Source organism: Taeniopygia guttata, chromosome 7, assembly GCF_048771995.1.
Source record: "Taeniopygia guttata chromosome 7, bTaeGut7.mat, whole genome shotgun sequence".
Classification (NCBI taxonomy): domain Eukaryota; kingdom Metazoa; phylum Chordata; class Aves; order Passeriformes; family Estrildidae; genus Taeniopygia; species Taeniopygia guttata.
Window position 1 is genome coordinate 16,755,231 of NC_133032.1, and position 18,545 is coordinate 16,773,775.

The window sequence follows — 18,545 nt, forward strand, 5'->3', positions numbered from 1 at the left end:
GGAAAAGAAAAAAATTGCAGTCTATAAATCCCCAAATGAAAAATACAATATAGGGCTTCATAATGCCTTATCATTGAGATGAAACTATGAACTGGAGGAGCCAGACAGAAAAATGAATATGTTTAATGGCCTCTTTGTATTGGAAAACACCCTACATAATTCAGACACGTTACAGTTTTCTGGCTGTTTGTATAAAACATGTTGAGGTAAACTGTGAGTGAAATAGTTGTGGATAAATAACCAGAATTGTCTCAAGATTAAAACAGATTCTGAAAGACAGAGTCAATTAGTTCATTTCTTGTTCTTGCCAGTAGCAGATAGTAATTTCTTGGGCAAGTCATTTAACTCTGTTTTATCTCCTTGATCTCTATAGCAGATATGCTGTTATTAGGTCCCTTACTGGGATTTTATGTGGTTTAATAGTCTTAACATTGAGGTCCTTGGGTGTAGAGTTCTGTATAAACAAAACTACTTCATTTTGACTGATTGCAGCACCTTTGAGCTTGAGCTGCAACTCACTTCCACTTACAAATTATTTTTCTTTATAGATTTGGATTGGTAAATGGCCTGGCTTAAAAATGGCTACATTGTTGGGTTTTTTTTCCCTGAATGTATGCAACATTGCATCTTTTTTTATTAATCTAATTGTCAAAGGAAGAAAAATTAGGACAAAACTAAGGTGCTACAGAGTATGCTTATAACATACAATCGAGTGGGATGCAGAGATTACAGAATTAACACTACTTAAGCTCATTACAGATCTAGGACAACCCAGGTAACCAGTATAGTTATCCAGCCTCCCCAGCGTTGCTCTGAAGACTCACTGGGTTCTCTAAGCATTCACTGTTTCATATCAGCTCTGCTGGTACTACCTTGAGAATCAAACTACTTATCATGGTATGGGCTTGCCCAGTGCAAATTAGTCTGGAAAATACTAGAAGCAAACTGCTTCTAGTGTAAACCCTTTGGTAGTAAAGCTGACAATGCAACACTGCTCCTAAGAAGCACTAAAGTTTATCACCTGGCCTTAGTTGTAAGACATGGATCTAGACTGTAGCCTAACACCATCATGTGTCCACAGGTGAGAGCAGCAGTACCTGGATGTGTACTGAAAGAGGAGAGAAAGAGGTGGAGATGGTAGGGGCCTCTCTCTACCCTGCCTTGAGGCTACACCAGCAGTTTTCTCTTAACAGGCATAAATTTAGCAGCACAGTACAGATGCTCAGCCTCTAAAGCTTACAACCATTTAAGGGTATCAGACCTCATGGAAATCACCACATGTATGTGCAGCGGCACACATCTTTGCATCACACACCCTAGTATTTGTAGCATCTGTCATCTAATTCATTTGGTCCTGGACTTTGTACACAGAATTTTGGTCCATGGCCCCAAGTAGTGGGATTTACAGCTTTCTCTGGCAGTGTCATAGCCTCTAGTAGAAGAAAAGTTGCCTTGGGAATAATACAAGAAGGACACATGGTAAATCAATGGCAATGGCTGTAACCAGGCCACGCTGGACAGCATCATGTGGACAGCATTTGGGATTGCTGTGCAAATAATCTGTCTGGTGATTCCTGCTCACCTCTAGGCCAAGTTGGTGAGTCAACTTATGCCTGGGGACAGCCCTGGTCAAGAAAAACAGAGTGGAGCAGGATGTGGGAACACAAATACTGCATGTGTGGGCAGCTTGCCCATACTCCTCCCCCTCCTGCTTGTCACATGCAGCCCTTCAAAGAATAGATGTTTCCTGGTTGCTTTTTCCCCTGGGCATGGAAGAAAGGAAGCAGCCATCCTCCAATGCTGACTGAGTCTGATCCTTGTTGTAGCTCGCTATTACACTGTCCAGGAGGCAGAGAGCTTTTCCACAAAAGCACACTTTGCTGACAGTCTAGAAAGTGTTCAGACTGGAAAGGACAAAGCAGGTGGATGAGACTGCTGTTTCTGCCAGTCAGCAAAACAGATACAAGGAACAAGGGCAGAGATTTCTTGCTTAAAGTGGTTGACAGGAAAGGTTTGGAGAGTGAAGAGAAATCCAGAAGTACAACTCTAAGTCATAGGATCCCTTAGAGGTACTGACTTTCCTGGTGGAGGAACAGGCCTCCACTTGCACATGTAAACTGTGCTGAGGCTATTGCAGATTAATGTTGGGATGACTAAAGGACCCGCAGATTAATGTTGGGATGACTAAAGGACCCGCAGATTAATGTTGGGATGACTAAAGGACCCCTGTCACCTGGTAAAAGTTATTCCTCCTGCAACCTCTGAATGTTAAACAGTTCCTTGTGATCTTCCAGGGGGATCCTACTCCATTTTTTACATTTATGCAAACCTGAACTCACAGACTTGAGGATAGGCAATATCCAACAAGAACGCAAAACATCATTGGGACCTTTGTGTGTGTTGTGATTGTCAGAGTACTTGTCAAAACAGATCCTGCCAAAATCCTCCTGATACTTAGCAGGCTAGAGGAACCCTTAGGTAGGGACTCTGCAGCAATGCCAGGGTAGGGCAGCTTAATTTGCATTGGGTGCCCTCCAAGCACCACTGGAAGGCACGGTAAAAATCGCACTGAAATTCAAATGCTAAATAATTTCCACTAACAAACACAAATGCAAAAAAATATACATGCATTTTGAAAAACATAAGCCTAAAGTCTAAGAAAAGTCAGGCATAGTGAGAAGAAGCAACATGGAAAAGGCCCCACAGTGGAGACAAAAAATACAGGTTTAGATTTGAGTATACACTGCAATTTGGAAATGTTGCTTTAGAGCTAGAACATCACTTCTCTGAAGCTTCATCTCATCATGATTCTTCCCCAGAACAAGGGCTCTGCTTGGATTTCATCTTTCATTGGAGTGAATTTAGCTTGGTGACACATGGTAGAAATCAGCAAGGAAGTACAAAAGAGAAAAAGGCACCCCAGCGACAAGTACTCTGGTAACAATTTGAAATGTAAACATCTTCATATTCTACCAAAGTATTTGGGGTGGAATTGCCGTGTTGCCTTTTTTTTTCAATCAAAGTCAAAAATCTTGCAAGACCTTTGAAATGGCTTATTCAGTCAGAAAATAGTTTTTCACCAAAAGCTATTTTAGTAAATCTTGTCCTTGGCAGCTGACATATCTGGATACAAAATTAAATAGGGCTCTGAGGCCTGAGATTCTCAACAGGTTTGAGATTTTACATAGATGTTGTTGAACAGTTTTAATTTTATTGGTTCACTGGTCACTTTGCTTTCTAATTTTAAAAGCAACAGCCACAATTTTACTAACAGTGAAAAAACTGCCAATAGCACAGAGCAGAATTTTAGGAGAATACAGATGAAATACCAGAGAAGAGATGCATCAGACTGTGCAGTGTCATCTTAAGTAAAACAGTGAAAGTTACGGTTCTCTTATATGAAACTAGAAGCAGTAGAAAATGTACTTATCCTACAACAGCGTTACAGAGTCATCACGAATAGCTCTTCTCTAATTAGGATTTTCTCTGAGATCAGCTGAATTAAAGCAGGGCAGCTTAATATATGAAAGCACCAGTCACAGTCTCAGTCAGTCTGCAGAAACCATATGAACTTGTGGCTCATTGGCAGCACTGCAGGGGCTCACACAGTGCATGACACTGATTTATCTGTAGAAGGAAAATTAAGCACAGCCAGGTGATGCATTATGCCTTTCTCTTGGAAAAAAAAATCACAAATTAAATTATTTTCATTTGCTGCACAAATGTTTTCATATCAGCTGAGTAAAATAATATTTACTAAAGTACAGCATTTATATCTGAGTTTCCATGTGTTCACTGCAATTTGGGCTTGGCTTTCTGACACTTTTAGCAAGATGTTAAGCTTGTTTCAACTGCAAGAAATGCAAATTTTCCCTTTTCCTCCTCCAGTTTGGATTTTAGAGACATATAAATAACTTTGAGAGTATGGGCACAGTGCTCATTTTTCACTGCTTACTTTATTTTATGAACATGAGTGGTACAGCCAAAATAATGAAAACCAATCATATTACCTTATAAATTACAGTATTTAAAAATTAAATTATTAAGAAAATGTAACAAAATAAGGAGTGGTAAAAGATAAACAATCTACTGTAAATATTTTGGCCACTGCACTCTAAACTGTATTTAAGTCTAAACATGATTTCAGAATGAAAATTTTCTTTTCATATCACTATATCCTAAGTTTCCAGGTGAAAGATGTGGAGAGGATACACTGTTGCTCTGAGAAACGTGGCTTAGAGACTTTGGTACAGGGCTTGGATTGTTCCATGATTTGTGCCCTTTTCTTTCATCATTTTCCCTGACGTGTAAGAAGCTGGCAAAGCTTAGGCCAAATTTTGTCTTTAATGTGCAATTGCCCACGTGACTTTAGAGGAGATATGATTAGTCTAGAATTTTATAGAGAAATGAAACTACAGCTTTGAAAATGGGAACAATGACTTAAAAGCATAGCTGAACCACATGCTGAGATACTTAACTGATGCATGGAAAGTCATAATAACAGCAATGAAAGATCTCCAGTATAGATATATTTCTGGGAGTGGTACTTACATTAAATTAACTGTTGTGGAAAGTTTTGCTTCAGAATGTGGAAAAAATCTGGTCCACACCACTTAGAAGGGACTCCTTAAGAGGTATAGCAGATAAGAACCACCTCAATTGCATCCTGGCATGACATTTCCTAATGGTATATATATAAGTCTACTGACATTAGGCAATGAACTTCAATATAAGTCCTCAGGAGAAAACGTTCCAACCCACATTATGAAGCAGCAACAGAACAAAGAACTTCAGTGCCCTGGGAACTCTGCTGCTCTCCAGAAGGAAGGCATGGCAAGAACAGCGAGCTCTGCTCCACCTTTACTGAGCAGCCTGGGACCCTGGGACCGTATTATGGCCACTGATGTCTGCTACTGGTCACTGCTGTCACTACCCATGTTCACTAGATTAACTTGAACAAGTTTCACCAGCATTTAGCTGTTCATTTAGTGCCATAGGACTGTACATCCTTTTACAAAGCTGAAGCCTAATTCTGCTTGCTCTGTAGGAATGTAATCAGACCAATTTACTCATGTAAACGTGTCTTTTTCTTTGCAGAAGTCCTGGAACAGAATTCCTCACACAGCACAAAGAGCCTTTAGGTTCTCCTATAGAATTTTAATAACTGCATCAAACAGTTTCCTTTCCCTTTCTGAGGAATGGAAAAAATGCAAAATGTCCAAATCCCAAGATGTGTCCCATTAAGCATGAAGAAAAAGTTTTTATTGCATTTACTATCTTCCATCTTTCTACCTCCAAAGTAATAATTTACTTTTTTTTTAGCTCCACTCACCAGCTTCAGAGGCTGTATTAATAACACTGAAGTTGCTAATAAATACCTACTGTCTTCCCTGAGAAGAAGTGCATAGTATCGAGCTCAGCCTCATACAGCCTCATACATTTACACAACTACTGTGTGTAAGTGCAAAGATGCATGTAGTTACGGGTGGATGTGCCATTCATGTGTTAGTATTCTAATTTATAGGAAGAAGTTTACACAATAAAATCATCCCCAGTTAATTGCATTTTGAAATTTATCACAAAGCTGCAATGAAATATCCAGAGTTCTGCCAGCAATGCAATAATAATCACATATTTGCAAGGCTGCCACAAAACAACACAATTCATACTTGTCCAGAATGTTCCATATGACAACAAAAAGCACAAACTGTAGTTCAAATATGTCTTCACTATGAATGCATTGGATCATTTACCTTAACAATGTGAACGTGCTCTCATTATTATGTTCAACTTGATTAGTGTGTCGTCTAACACTTAAAAGTGCAATTCAGATGGAAGAAGGTATGAATGCACGATGCGTCCTAATAAATTGAGCAACACCACAATGAACTGCAAGAGATCTATAAGAAACTGATAGACACAGGACAGAGACACTCATAACTAGGAAAGAAACGGCAAGAGCAGAGGCAAGACAGAGCACTCTCTCCTATGAAACAAAGAAATAGATCCCATCAGCCCACCTCAAATTTGCAAAGGTTAAACAAGAATAGATAGTATCCCTTTTAGCATTAATAGTGATAATAAAAATAGCAAGAGTAGATTTAGTATTGATGCTTTGCAGCTGCATCTGCTGGTTACTACAAAGTCCTTCATTCAGTAGTCCATCTCCTTCAAAAATTGGGAAGATACCACTGGGTATAGAGGCATGATTTCCCTCATGCTCAAATGGTCCGCTGGACAGGATGCAGGATTAAGTTCAAGAAAATAACAATATAGCTTTGGGTAAATTGTGCCATGCCTCAGTCTTTCTGCCTGTAATTTGTTATTATTCAAGAACCTCAACTGAAAGTACGTAGATATTTATGGTACTGTTAAATCTTCACCACTGACACTGCTACAAAGAAAGGGAAACAGAGAAGAGAAAATTTAATTCATGGGAGAAGCCAACATTTGCAAATGTTACCCAAACAAGGAGGAAATATATTTGCTTGGACAAGAAACAACAACTTTCCCTCTGGAGGAAAAATTAATAGAAACCACAAACTGTCTGGTTGTTCACATAGTATGTCATGGACATGTGAAGGTGGAGAATGGACTACGTTGCTACCTTTGTGTGTTGAGGAACCAGCACTAGCAAATCCATCCTTTTTGTATTCTGTGGCAACCCAGGACAGTATTCCAAGCAGCTAATGTAGTTTCCTATATGAACAATCTCTTTATACCTGAGGGGTAACCCTTTTGTCTAATCTCCTTTGAAGTGGACTAAGTTAGACTGCAGCAAGGCATTTAATGGGGGGGAATAGAAGAGGTAAAGTCCATTGTGAAGGGCAGTGTGGAAGAGGTATTTCAGTTTAAACAATCTCCTTGGTCACAAAAACTTCCTCTACCAGGTGAAAGCCCCCGTGCTGGTGGAGCCAGATGAGAATGCTTATACACAGCACTGTGTACAGATGAGAATGCTTATACACAGAACTGCAGAAATGCAGTTCTGTCTGAGGATGTTAGAATAGATACAGCAAGCAGTTATGGTGTAGTGCCTCAGCCCTCCCAAAACCCTTGCACTATATTATTCTGCTTCTTCAGTATTGTCGTATTGCTTTCAGTACCTGGCCTAATCTGAGCCACTTACAGCATGTCACATTTGAAAAAATAGGGTAAAACCATTGTTCATCAGCCTGATAACAAAATCTACTCTTTATATACTGCCCATGTGTTTCTGGCTGAATATACCTGCAAAATGCCTAAATAGCTGAAAACAACCCTACTTAACAGATTCTTTTTTTTTTTTAATGGTTGAAAGTAAGCAAAAAGTCACAAACAAAATCCTATCATAGCATCCTTTTTGGACACTTTATAAATGTGTGTGGCTTTCTATATTGAAAAGAGGAATGCAAAAGCCCTCTCAGGCACATGTTGATTCTTAGGACATCCTGTGCAGGGCCAGGGGTTGGACTGGATGATTCTGATGGGTCCCTTCCAACTCAGCAAATACTGATTCTATGAATAATTCTATGAATATGGTACAGATCTAAAGAGATGGGGCAAAGTACACTGCAGCAAATTTGGCATATGACATTGAAGAAATTGTTCAATGCTTCAGTATTCTTTTCTAGAAAACAAGACTGATGATGCATTTGTTAATGATAAAGTAAAACAGCAGGTTCTTAGGGTTCTGTGCTATTTCTTCTTCCCAAATTATGATAATATGTTAGATAGGTAATCAGTTCCTCCGAGACAAAAAACCCACAATCAAACCAAACAAGTGGAGACGCAGGTATTCTTTCTGCCACACAATTGATGGAGTTTGGGTTGAGTCAATCTTCTGTTTTGTTATGCACAACTAGAGCTTCACATTTCCTGTGGGCCTACATTTTTGCATAGTTGTTGGATAGAGGCAAACTCAGGTGGTCAGGTAACCATGACTGCAGCATGTAACTACACCTCTGTGCCCACTACAGCGCCGTGGCTCTTGGGAATCTTTCAGCTACAATGCGCTGGGGTCTACGACTGCAGCTACATTGTGTCTGCTCTTACCAAGCCCAGTTTTTATGACTCACAGAAACTCAAATATGTGTATGAATTATTGGCTTTTCAATTGACAGTGAGGGAGCAAAAAATCATCTACAAAATAAAAGCGTAGCTACTTACATTATAGTCTCACACATTTTACCATGTGTTTACTGTCAGAATGCGATGTACTTAACATCTGAATTCCTGCCAGACTGTCAAAAGACAGAATATTATCTATTTTAAGATTCTTTTTTGGTGAAGTTACAACTGCTAGTCTGTAAATACTGTGTGCAATAATAGAAGCATTAATTTGATATAGCTACATGTTTCAAAAACATTTTTAGTTTCCTTACATTTTTCATTCTCTTTGCAATTCCAATCAAAATGCATGATGATCATTGATGCCTGGAGTTGCTATACCATATTTTAAGATACAAAAATTATAGGAAATATTTAGTTGACTGCTGTTGTTCAAATACAGCTTTGTTGTCTAGTAACTTTAGATTTACCTGTATAGTTCCTCTTAAAATCAAACACAAACCTGAAATCTCTACACACACCATGCCAAAGGACACTAAAGAAAATCAGAGCAAGGGAGCACAGTGGAAACCTGATAAACTTTTCCAGCTAGTTACAGGCTTATCTCTCTATAAGGTGAACAAAAGTAAATGAAAGAGCTCTAGATTAAGCCACAGTATAACATTTTTTTCCCCTAAGTTTCATGGTACAATTTCTTCACCCCCCAGGTTTTACACAGCATGTTTATACTTTTAAAACTTCAAAATGATCCATATACTACTGGGCATTTAAATAGTGTGCACAAGGCATACTTCCACCCTGTTTCTCGGTTTGTATCTCCTGGATTCAAACTCTTTAAATGACAACATCAAAATCATTACATTCTACTGTCTTTCATGGTTGTTGCAGTTTTGTCATATTCCCCTGTCTGTTTTAGAGCACACTGTGAGACAGCTTTGGATTATGTAATGAACATCTTTAAACCAAAAAAACACCATTCAAAAAGGACTCTTTATCTTCATTGTCTGTACTAGGGTGCCAATTGTACATCCATCCCATTTAAAAACAATGAACATTATTAATTTTTATTGGTTTTCATAGAGCTGTATATGGAAGATTCATTTTCTGCCTTGATTTCTTTAAACTTGCATGTGCTAAAAGAGAATACATGTACTTTTCCAGAATGGCAAAACACAGCCATGAGAAATCTTAGTCTCCAGTCAGCCCTATTCAAATCTTTTTTTTTTTTTTTCCCCTTCACTGAGCTTTGCATAAAGCTAACCCAAACCCACATGGATTTCTATAATATCCAAAAAGAATGACAATGACTGATGTGATGTAGGTGGAAACTGCCTGAAGAAACCTAAATTGTAACAGGAAAAAAAAATTGACATTTTAGATTTTAAATGTTACACAGTTTTTATAAAGCCTCAGTCAATTTATTTTATTTATTCTAATGAAGAGCATTACAACTGCTTTACTGCACTGAAGCAAGCATCGATCACACCATTAATCACACCTTGTGAATAGTCACAAATCAAGTTCTAACAGCAAGCACTGAATCAGGAGCAATGAAGCATAAACTCCTTCACAATTTATGATCTCTCCAATTGCATCTTTTCAACCATTAAATTGCAAGATACCATAAATTTTTATCTTCTTCACTTCAGTCACATTATTGATTCTGCCTTGTGAAATATAGAATAGCTGTAAATCTAGGCTATTGAATTAAATTTAAAGTCTTGACTTCAGAAAAGAAACCCAACACACTGCCATGGCTGTTAATTTACACTGAGGAACAAATGATAGAAACATTAAAATTTAAATGGACAACAGGGATTTCAAAGAGCCACAGTTCTGTCAATCCTAGTCCTTGTCAACCTTGAGGGTTTTTCTTTCAGCCAAATTTTAGATCACAAAGTGCAATAAAATAAAAGCTCCAGGTGGATGCAGAACAGATAATTCTTGCAAACAAGTAAATGATTAAGAGGGTAAATCAAAGCTACTGGATAAATGTTTAGGTTTTTATAACTTCACTGAATTCAGCACAATCTACCTAATTACAAGGCTGAGGTGCTATAATACAAATAAAATTGGCACACTGGTACATTTTTACTTCACTAGTGGAAAGATCAGATCCCTTAATATGCCAGCAAGACTCTTTCTCGAACATCATAGGCAGGTTCTTCCAAGAACCATACATCCATCAGAAATTAATAGGACGGCCCAAAGTGGAAGCCTTCATTAATTAGTGGGAACCATACACGCAGAAAGAAATAGAAGCTCCCAAGGGACTGGAAGGATATAAAAGTAGAGCTGGAAAACATGTTTTGGAAGAAAACACAGGATGTCACATAAATTTCCAGGGTACTAGTGGAGGATTTTCATGAAGTTGTTGTGGCCAAGGCCAAATGCCAGATGCTGACTGCTGTTGCTCTACATGCCCCAGTCTTCTGGATCCCTCTCCCAGACTCTCAGGTATTTGTCCCTGATGCTCCAGGGAAACCGGGTTGGTCCCCACCAGGCCCATTGCCTTCAAGGTGAAGGCTTTGTGCCAGCATGACAAAACTCTCTTCCACCATTTCCATCCCCAGCAAAGGAGCCCCTGCATGACAGTGAACATGCTCCTGGGTGCCCCTCTTACTGTCTGCCAAGTTGCTCCTGCACGGACCACAAAGTTGTCCCCATCACAGGCTCAGAAATGCAATAAATTATACAGTTTACAGGATTCAGAGGCACATTCAGGCTCCTGTCCTTGAAGTGATCTGAGCTTCTAAGGAGCCAAGAACCACCTGACAACCTAAACCATGAAATTATGTGTTAGCTGTCCTTTTCTGATTATGTTAGGAGGAAGTATTTGTATACTGGAATGAGCCCTCTAGCATGACAGAGCTCTATGGAGACAGCTCTGCCATTTGGAAGGGTGAATGCTACAGGATCATTTAAATGTTCTTTCTCCAGGAAACAAGTATTTGTTTGAAGGTGTGAGAAGGAAGACTGTTGAGCAATGAAAAGGACTCACTGTGCAGCAGCAGCAGGTGCCAAGTGAGTACTACAGGGTTTCCAGTAAAGGCTGTAATTAGGCCTTTTATGGCTATGACCAGAATCAGCAGTCTGTAAAGAGCAGCGAACTGCTCTCTTCCAGAAAACACAGGATTTCCCAAAGTTTTCCTAGGTCTTCAGAAGGATTCAGCCTTGCAGAAAACTGTTTTAGAGAAAGATGCCTGCAGCATGCTCATATGCTGTCCCATCTGATAAGCAACAAAAGCAAATATTTTTTTGTATATAGTTATTTTCTAAATAGGTACAAGATGCTTAAGAAAGGTGTTTCTATTGGGACCTATAAATCACCATTTGGTAAGCAATAAATTAATTAGCAAAATTCTTTTGAGAAACTGAATATCTTGGCACATCAATATTTTAGTCAGAATTAGGGATGATCTATAGCACACTGCAAGACAACCCTAACAAATTAAAACATAATTTTTAAGAACTGATGTGTCGTGGTTTGACACAGATAAAGAATATTTTCAGAAGGAAGAGGTCAGTACAGCAATAGTAATATTTCAAGAAGGGAAAACAAACTGAATATGAACCAGAAAAATGCATGAGAATAAAGATATAACTTATACCAGGTCATGTAATAACCATCTGTTGTATTTCTTGCTCATCAGAGAGTCAGTTTTCACCATCCATTTCCATCTTCGGTTATCAAATCCATTTCCATCTCTGCAGATCTTCCAGGACAGACTCTTCAGACTAACATGAAAAAAACAGAGGAAATTTTTTTTTCTCTCCCAGAGGAAGTATCTTGGCTCAAATTAATTTGTGGATTAAGTACTGGCTACAGATGGCAGCAGAATCTTAGAAAGTGAGTGTATAAAGAGATATGGCCAACAGAAATGAGATGGGACTGATGTTTGCTCTAAATAAAAGTTTATATAAGCTAAGTCTGAAGTTGATGAATGGTTTCTGCATATATGACATTTTAGTTACTGCTGAATGTAGTGATTCTTGGCAGAGTGGTGATGATGAAGTGATGCTGGGAGCCAGAGACAGTGCTGGAAAGACAGAAATTATGGGATCTGCTCAGCTCTGTAATTTTGGCTGAATATACCAGCGAGCACATGAGTCACACCCTTCACTTTGCAATTTTTGTCTGGTTGATTGATATAAGAAGACCAAGGGATCTACCTGAAGATAGATCTCAAACTCATATATTAAAAGATTCACCATGAATGTTCACTTCTTTATTATACATTGTTCACTGTCTTTTTTCTGGATTGCTTTGAATATCTATTTTGTTATTCAGTAAATGTTTTTGGGCTCTAAACAAATAGCCTTTCTCCATCATGACTAAGAGAAGATGGCATTTAGAGTCATTAATTAGACTTAGAATTAGTCTTAGACTGAATGTGTACATTGCAGGAACTCTTTACTTCTCAGCAGGAGTATTTCAGAGAGTGCTAAGAAAATTTAGTACATTCTTTAATGGCTTTTTGGGGAATACATACTATCTCAAAACATTGATTGATTATTGGGTTCAATTATTGCAATTCTGAAAGATGTCAACATTGCAGCGTCAACTCTACTAGCTAAATACAGATCTAGTCAGTGTAAAGGAGAAAGCATGCAAAAGCAGGTGTAAAAACCCCAGTCAGCTGACTGTGCAGTAAAAATTTGTAAATGTGAGCATTGGACTGGATACTGAGCAAAAGATGGAAAGAACAAACCTACCACAATCTTACTCTGTAGCATTTGTCATGTAAGGCATGTGAATGCCTGTACTTCACTGTGCAAGTAAAATAATAAATAACACAATCCATTTAAGATGCAATAACTCTCATTTACAACTTAGATTTTCTCCATAGATAACAACAATTGCTGTCTGATTATAATTTGAGATAATATTTTATTGTGCTTCCCATTTCTCTACATTTGCTTGCCTGCCTAGACTTCAACAACTGAGTAGAGATAAAGCACCATTTGTCTAGGGCAGAATTGCCAATTGAAACAAAGAATTTTGATATAGGGCATGTGAGAAGGGCAAGAAAACACTTCTATCACTGAAAGATGCCCTCAAGCCAGGACCATGTTTGTAAACCACCTGCCTCACACCCCCAGCACACAATAAGGCTTCAGGCTCTATTTAGATTTAGCCACCAGTGAACTTCTCCATGTGCTAGAATTAGACAGTAGACTAGCAGTAGCTGCAGAACAACATTGCTCTGTTATCCTCTACTATTATGGTCAATTTAAAACTGATTCAGAATTCTATTGCACCACTTTCAAATCAAAGCTAACTAAATAAGCTTGAAATCAAACCTTAAAATACCTACTTAAGTTTCAGAAGCTGCATTTCTCTGTAACAACCTGCATACCTGTTGCAAACCCCCAAGTCTGCAAAAAAGGAAAAAAGCGTACATGTGGTTTAACCTAGCCAGCAGCCAAACCCCACACATTCACTCACACGACAGCAGGATTGGAGAGACAATCAGAGGGGCAAAAGATAGAGAACTCACAGGTAGAGATACACACAGTTCAATAGGGAAAGCAAACCTATGCACACAAGCAACGCAAAACATGGGATTAATTCACTTCTTCCCATGAGCAGGCAGGTGTTCAGCCACCTCCAGGAGAGCAGGACCCCACCACATGTAACATCAGGAAGACAAATGCCATCATTCCCAATGTCCCCAGTTCCTTCTTCTTTCCCTCCACTTTATATACTGAGCATGATGCTGTATAGTTTACAACATCCCTTGGTATTGGTTAGTTGGTGTCCCTGCCCTGGCTGTGTCTTCTCCCAGTCTCCCACAAACCCCAAACATCCTCAGCACTGGGGCAGTAAAAAAGCAGAAAATGCCTTGGCCCTGTCTAAATTCTACTCAGCAATAACAAAAAATCACTATAGTATCAACTCTGTGTTTAGCACAACCCCAAAACGTAACCATGTACCAGCTACTGTGATGAAAATTAACTCTACCCCAGCTGAAACCAGCACAGTACTTGATTAAGAATGGGTATGATCAGATGTTTACCACGCCATGATTTTTATGATTTCATACAAGAAATGTGCCTTTCTGCCAAATACTGCTTTTCTATCTAACAGCATGACAGGCAGATACCATGTTTGCCATGGCACTGTACATTTAGTTTCTTGGGAGCAAACTTGCATCACTGTATAATTAGACAGTCATATTTAAATGCACCTGCTGTGTCAATGACTTTTCTCCGTGTCTTGACATGTCAAATCTGAAATTAGCCTGTACCTTCTAGAAATGTCTTTAGTAAAGAATGAGGAGATAGGTGTTGGCACCTGAAACAGTGAACTTGTTCTCAGATGCTCTAACCCACCTACACAGGCTTTATAGCCTCCAGGGGCACATGCATTCTTTTCTATACCAACTCAACTTTAATGACCACAGGACAAAAACAGTGTTGAGTTCATACTGTCACAGCAAACACTGCAAATCCTCCACATGCAAGCATGCTCCCTTTACCTATCTGTTCTCTCATCCCTAACAAGCGTGTTTGAAAACCAGGCTGGACAGTAGGAGCAGAATGGAAATTCTGTTCTTACTGTTACCCATACTGTCCCATTTTGAGAAACAAGCGCAATGGTTTTAAAGTTGCATTATCAAAACAGAGGGAACATACATGTCAGAAAGTATGATCAGATGTGCTCTTCACAACTGTCAGTCCAGATTAGCTTCAACACAGAAGAGCAAAACTTTAAAAATACTGCCAACATAATTTTTGTCATAATAACAAAAGTAGTAATGACAAACAGTGGGAATTTATATTGATGCTGTCATCAATAACTCTGCTGGCAGAACCTCACCCAGCATATTTACTTACTTCACCTTTTGGTTTAACATATTTAACTACATATGGCATTCCTGAATTACATGAAGCTGAAAGTGCTGAGTGCTCCTAATTCTCACTGACTTCCTAGTGAAATGGAAAGGATGCCTAGCACCTTTCAGGGTGAGAATGCAGCATTTTCCTATGTATACTTCTGTTCTTACCTCCCCTGTAGCAGAATCTTAAATGTGTATTCCAGATGGCTTTTGTTTCAAGCACCATTCCCCTCAAGCCCAACTGCTTATAAACGCCCTATAGATTACAATCTGGAGGCTGGGAATTTCTGCTTCAATCTACAGCAAGGAAATATGTAGGCACTTTAATTTGCATACTGGTAGTTGCAATGTTATAACAGAGACCCACTTAAGGTTGCACTATACTGAATAGAATTTGCAGATATTAGAAGTCACTGATTCAACTCAGTGTATTTATTACTAATTAGATTTCTTAAATTTCCCAGCAGCAACTATTTCACTAGCAATGAAACAAACACACCAGAAAGATACAATGCAATTTTCATGTCCTATCTGCTGCAAGAACTAGTCTAAAAATCAAGTACAAATGAAACCACCTGACTGCGTTGGCTCACTTTCAACACGCCAGTCTCCCTGACTTTGCCAAAGAAATGTTCCAAGTCTCACACTGAGAATGACAGAATATATGACTCCAGTGGCCCATAAAAAGAAGCAGAGAAAATGTAAAGCTGGCAGACAATGTCATCTACTGGCAACAACTGTATGACTTTATAAATCTTTTCTGTTGTTTCTGCTTCAAAGGTGCAGCTTCAAGACCAGAAATATTTCTAACTGTACACATCCATTACAGTTAAAATATACTCTCATATATTTTATTTTTCTAATGAAAAGAAATGAACAGCTAATTTCACACCTGACATACAGGTATGACTCAACAGAAATAAATGAAACTGCATCATTTGAGGCAATAATAAATTTGACCCAGAGTTCTTGTTTCATTTTAATTTGTCAAGAGAAACCCAGAGCTAAAATTAGCTTACAGTAGAAGTCACATGGTAACATGAATAAATCTCTTCCCACTAGCTCTGTGAAGATGCCTCTGGCTGTGAACCACAGCCATCTGTGGGCAATAATCCTGTCTATCTACTAAATATCAGGCAAAGTCATAAATTACGTGAGACCGCACCATACATTAGACTAAAGGAACAATGGCAGATGGCAGAAAGCCCATGAGGTCACTGCAGGGGTGAACAGAAGTGTGCAAAATGTAGCAAAGGAACTGCTGGGAAATGTAGGTACATACAGTCTTCAAAATATTTGGCAAAGAATAAACAAACTATAAGCAAACTGTGAAATACATGGGTAAAGAATCATCCTGTCTGTGCTGCCATTTCGCAGCAATGGAAATGCATCCTTACCTTTACACTCTGACTAGGACAACTATTAAGTCTTGGCCACTTACTCAGAAGTGGAAAGGCATAAAGTCTGAAAAAGGTTTTGGAGAGAAATTACATTCAGGAATTATACAATGCTTCATGTATTTTTTCTACCTGAAAATTGAAAGCAGCACAAAATGAAGCAGGACAATGATGTAGATGGAAAATGCCTCTAGGAATAGCTCTAAAATTCACCTGATTTTTGGAAGAGGTACTCTTTTGTGGTTCCTCCCAGGCATCACAGCCATCAAACTGTAATATGTAAAAATCAGATTCTGAAACTATTAGAAAGCCAGACAACAGCTAATTAAACTGACAAAGAACTTTAGATATTGAAATCTGGCTTCCTACCTTAAGTCTCTCTGTGGCTTTAAAATCGAAAATACCTTAGCATATGAAATTAAACATTTCTTTTGTGGCAAGCCAGCCTGATGCTTTGATTATTCTGGTAATTTTACTTATGAACTCCAGCCTGAGTCATATGCATTCACATAAACAGTGTCACCTCTGGATACTGCAGATAAATATGCTGCTCAAAAAGGGCTATTTCAATCCCTGGAGGTCTTGCTGAAATACTTTCATTACTTGGTGCAGACAGAACTTGACCAAAAAAAGCAAGAACTCATTGTCATGGCCACCTGCATGTTACTAAGTAGTTGCAGTGTTTGAACAGGATGTTCAATGTTTGAACAGGATTCATAGTGTCCAACTGAAACCAATTTTATTTTTCCTACAAAACACTACATTATCAACTGAACAATTATGCTCTATATATCTTGCAAAATATGCATTAATGAAAGTATTTTGATAATTTCTTAGGTCTACCATGAGATCAAGGAAATGGGCCACTTCTCATTTTAAGTGGTCTTTCTTCTGCTTCTATTCCTTCTGCTTCTTTTACTTTTAAATTTCTCTCTGCCTATAAAGATTTTCTTTGCTAGTCTTTTGTTAGAGAAATTTTTTCCCCCACTTAAGAACATGCAGACAAGTAGAGCTTAAAAACATTTTTTTGAAAGTGGTAAAACCCTTTAAATTTTGTTTGCTCAATATTAACCTCCAATCACTTGGTTTAAAACATATTGTTTCATTTACTGATTCTCAAAGAACAGTGGTACATGCACCAATGGAAATTTAATCTCCATGATGCCTTCAGGATTTTCTATGACTATTACAGTCAATACTGGCTGATTTTGTACAACACTGACTTCCTACATGCCTCCCTACAAAACAGTCCTATTTACACTTACTACATTAATTCAAAGACACTAGAGACTTCATAGACACTGTCTGATGTGTAAATGCCAAGATACTTCAGCATTAATATGTTTATCTCGTGGATTCATCAAGCTCCGAGTTGATATTTATAAAAATTTGACAGTATTGTTCACATACAAGAGTGTTAAACACAAGATATTTTTTGCAGGATTGGGGGTTCATCTACACTAAAGGCTTGCATAACTTCTGAAAATTCAGTGTCTGCTTTCCAACAGCACTTTAAAAAGCATTGTGAAATATCTGATAAAAATCAGATAAAATCTGATAAAAATCTCTTAAAATCCTTCTGGAAGATGGTAATACCAACACTGAAGATTGAAGAATGCACTATTATTATTCTCCAAAAACAGAAATATTACACTGGAGTTTTCAGCCTTTAAACAGTAAACAAAATGCACTGGAACATTCAAGCCAATTTCACTGGTTGGGAGAGTAATCACCACCCAGAAAATTAGGACAACATTTTCTGACTGAAACACAAATTAACTGCACCACATTACAGAACTGAGCAATTACACTTTAGATCACACTTTACAAAATCTGAGACATTCATTAAAGGACAGGTGATGGTTTAAGGCAGTTCTGAATCTCCTCCTAGGGCACAGGGATCACGTGGTATTTTTAAGTCATCTGGAGACAGTAAAGAGAAATGTCGTATCCATCTGCCCCCTATTCACATCAGCCAGCAGGCAGAAACCAGTCCAAAGTACACACTGATATATATTAAAAGACATGGTCATGGCTGCTGCTGTGTCCTCCTACTTCTGAGGCAAAAAAGGAGGCAAAAATTTTCCAAGCAAAGCTTTGGAAACTCCCAGAGTTGAGACTTTTACGTTGAACAATGCATTAAGAATATCTGGGAGGGAAAATCCTGTGCTGGCAGATAGGAAGACTGGATGATCTACAATGGTCTGTTCCATTTTTAAATTCTATCCTCAGATTTGTCCTCAAGTACAAACACTCT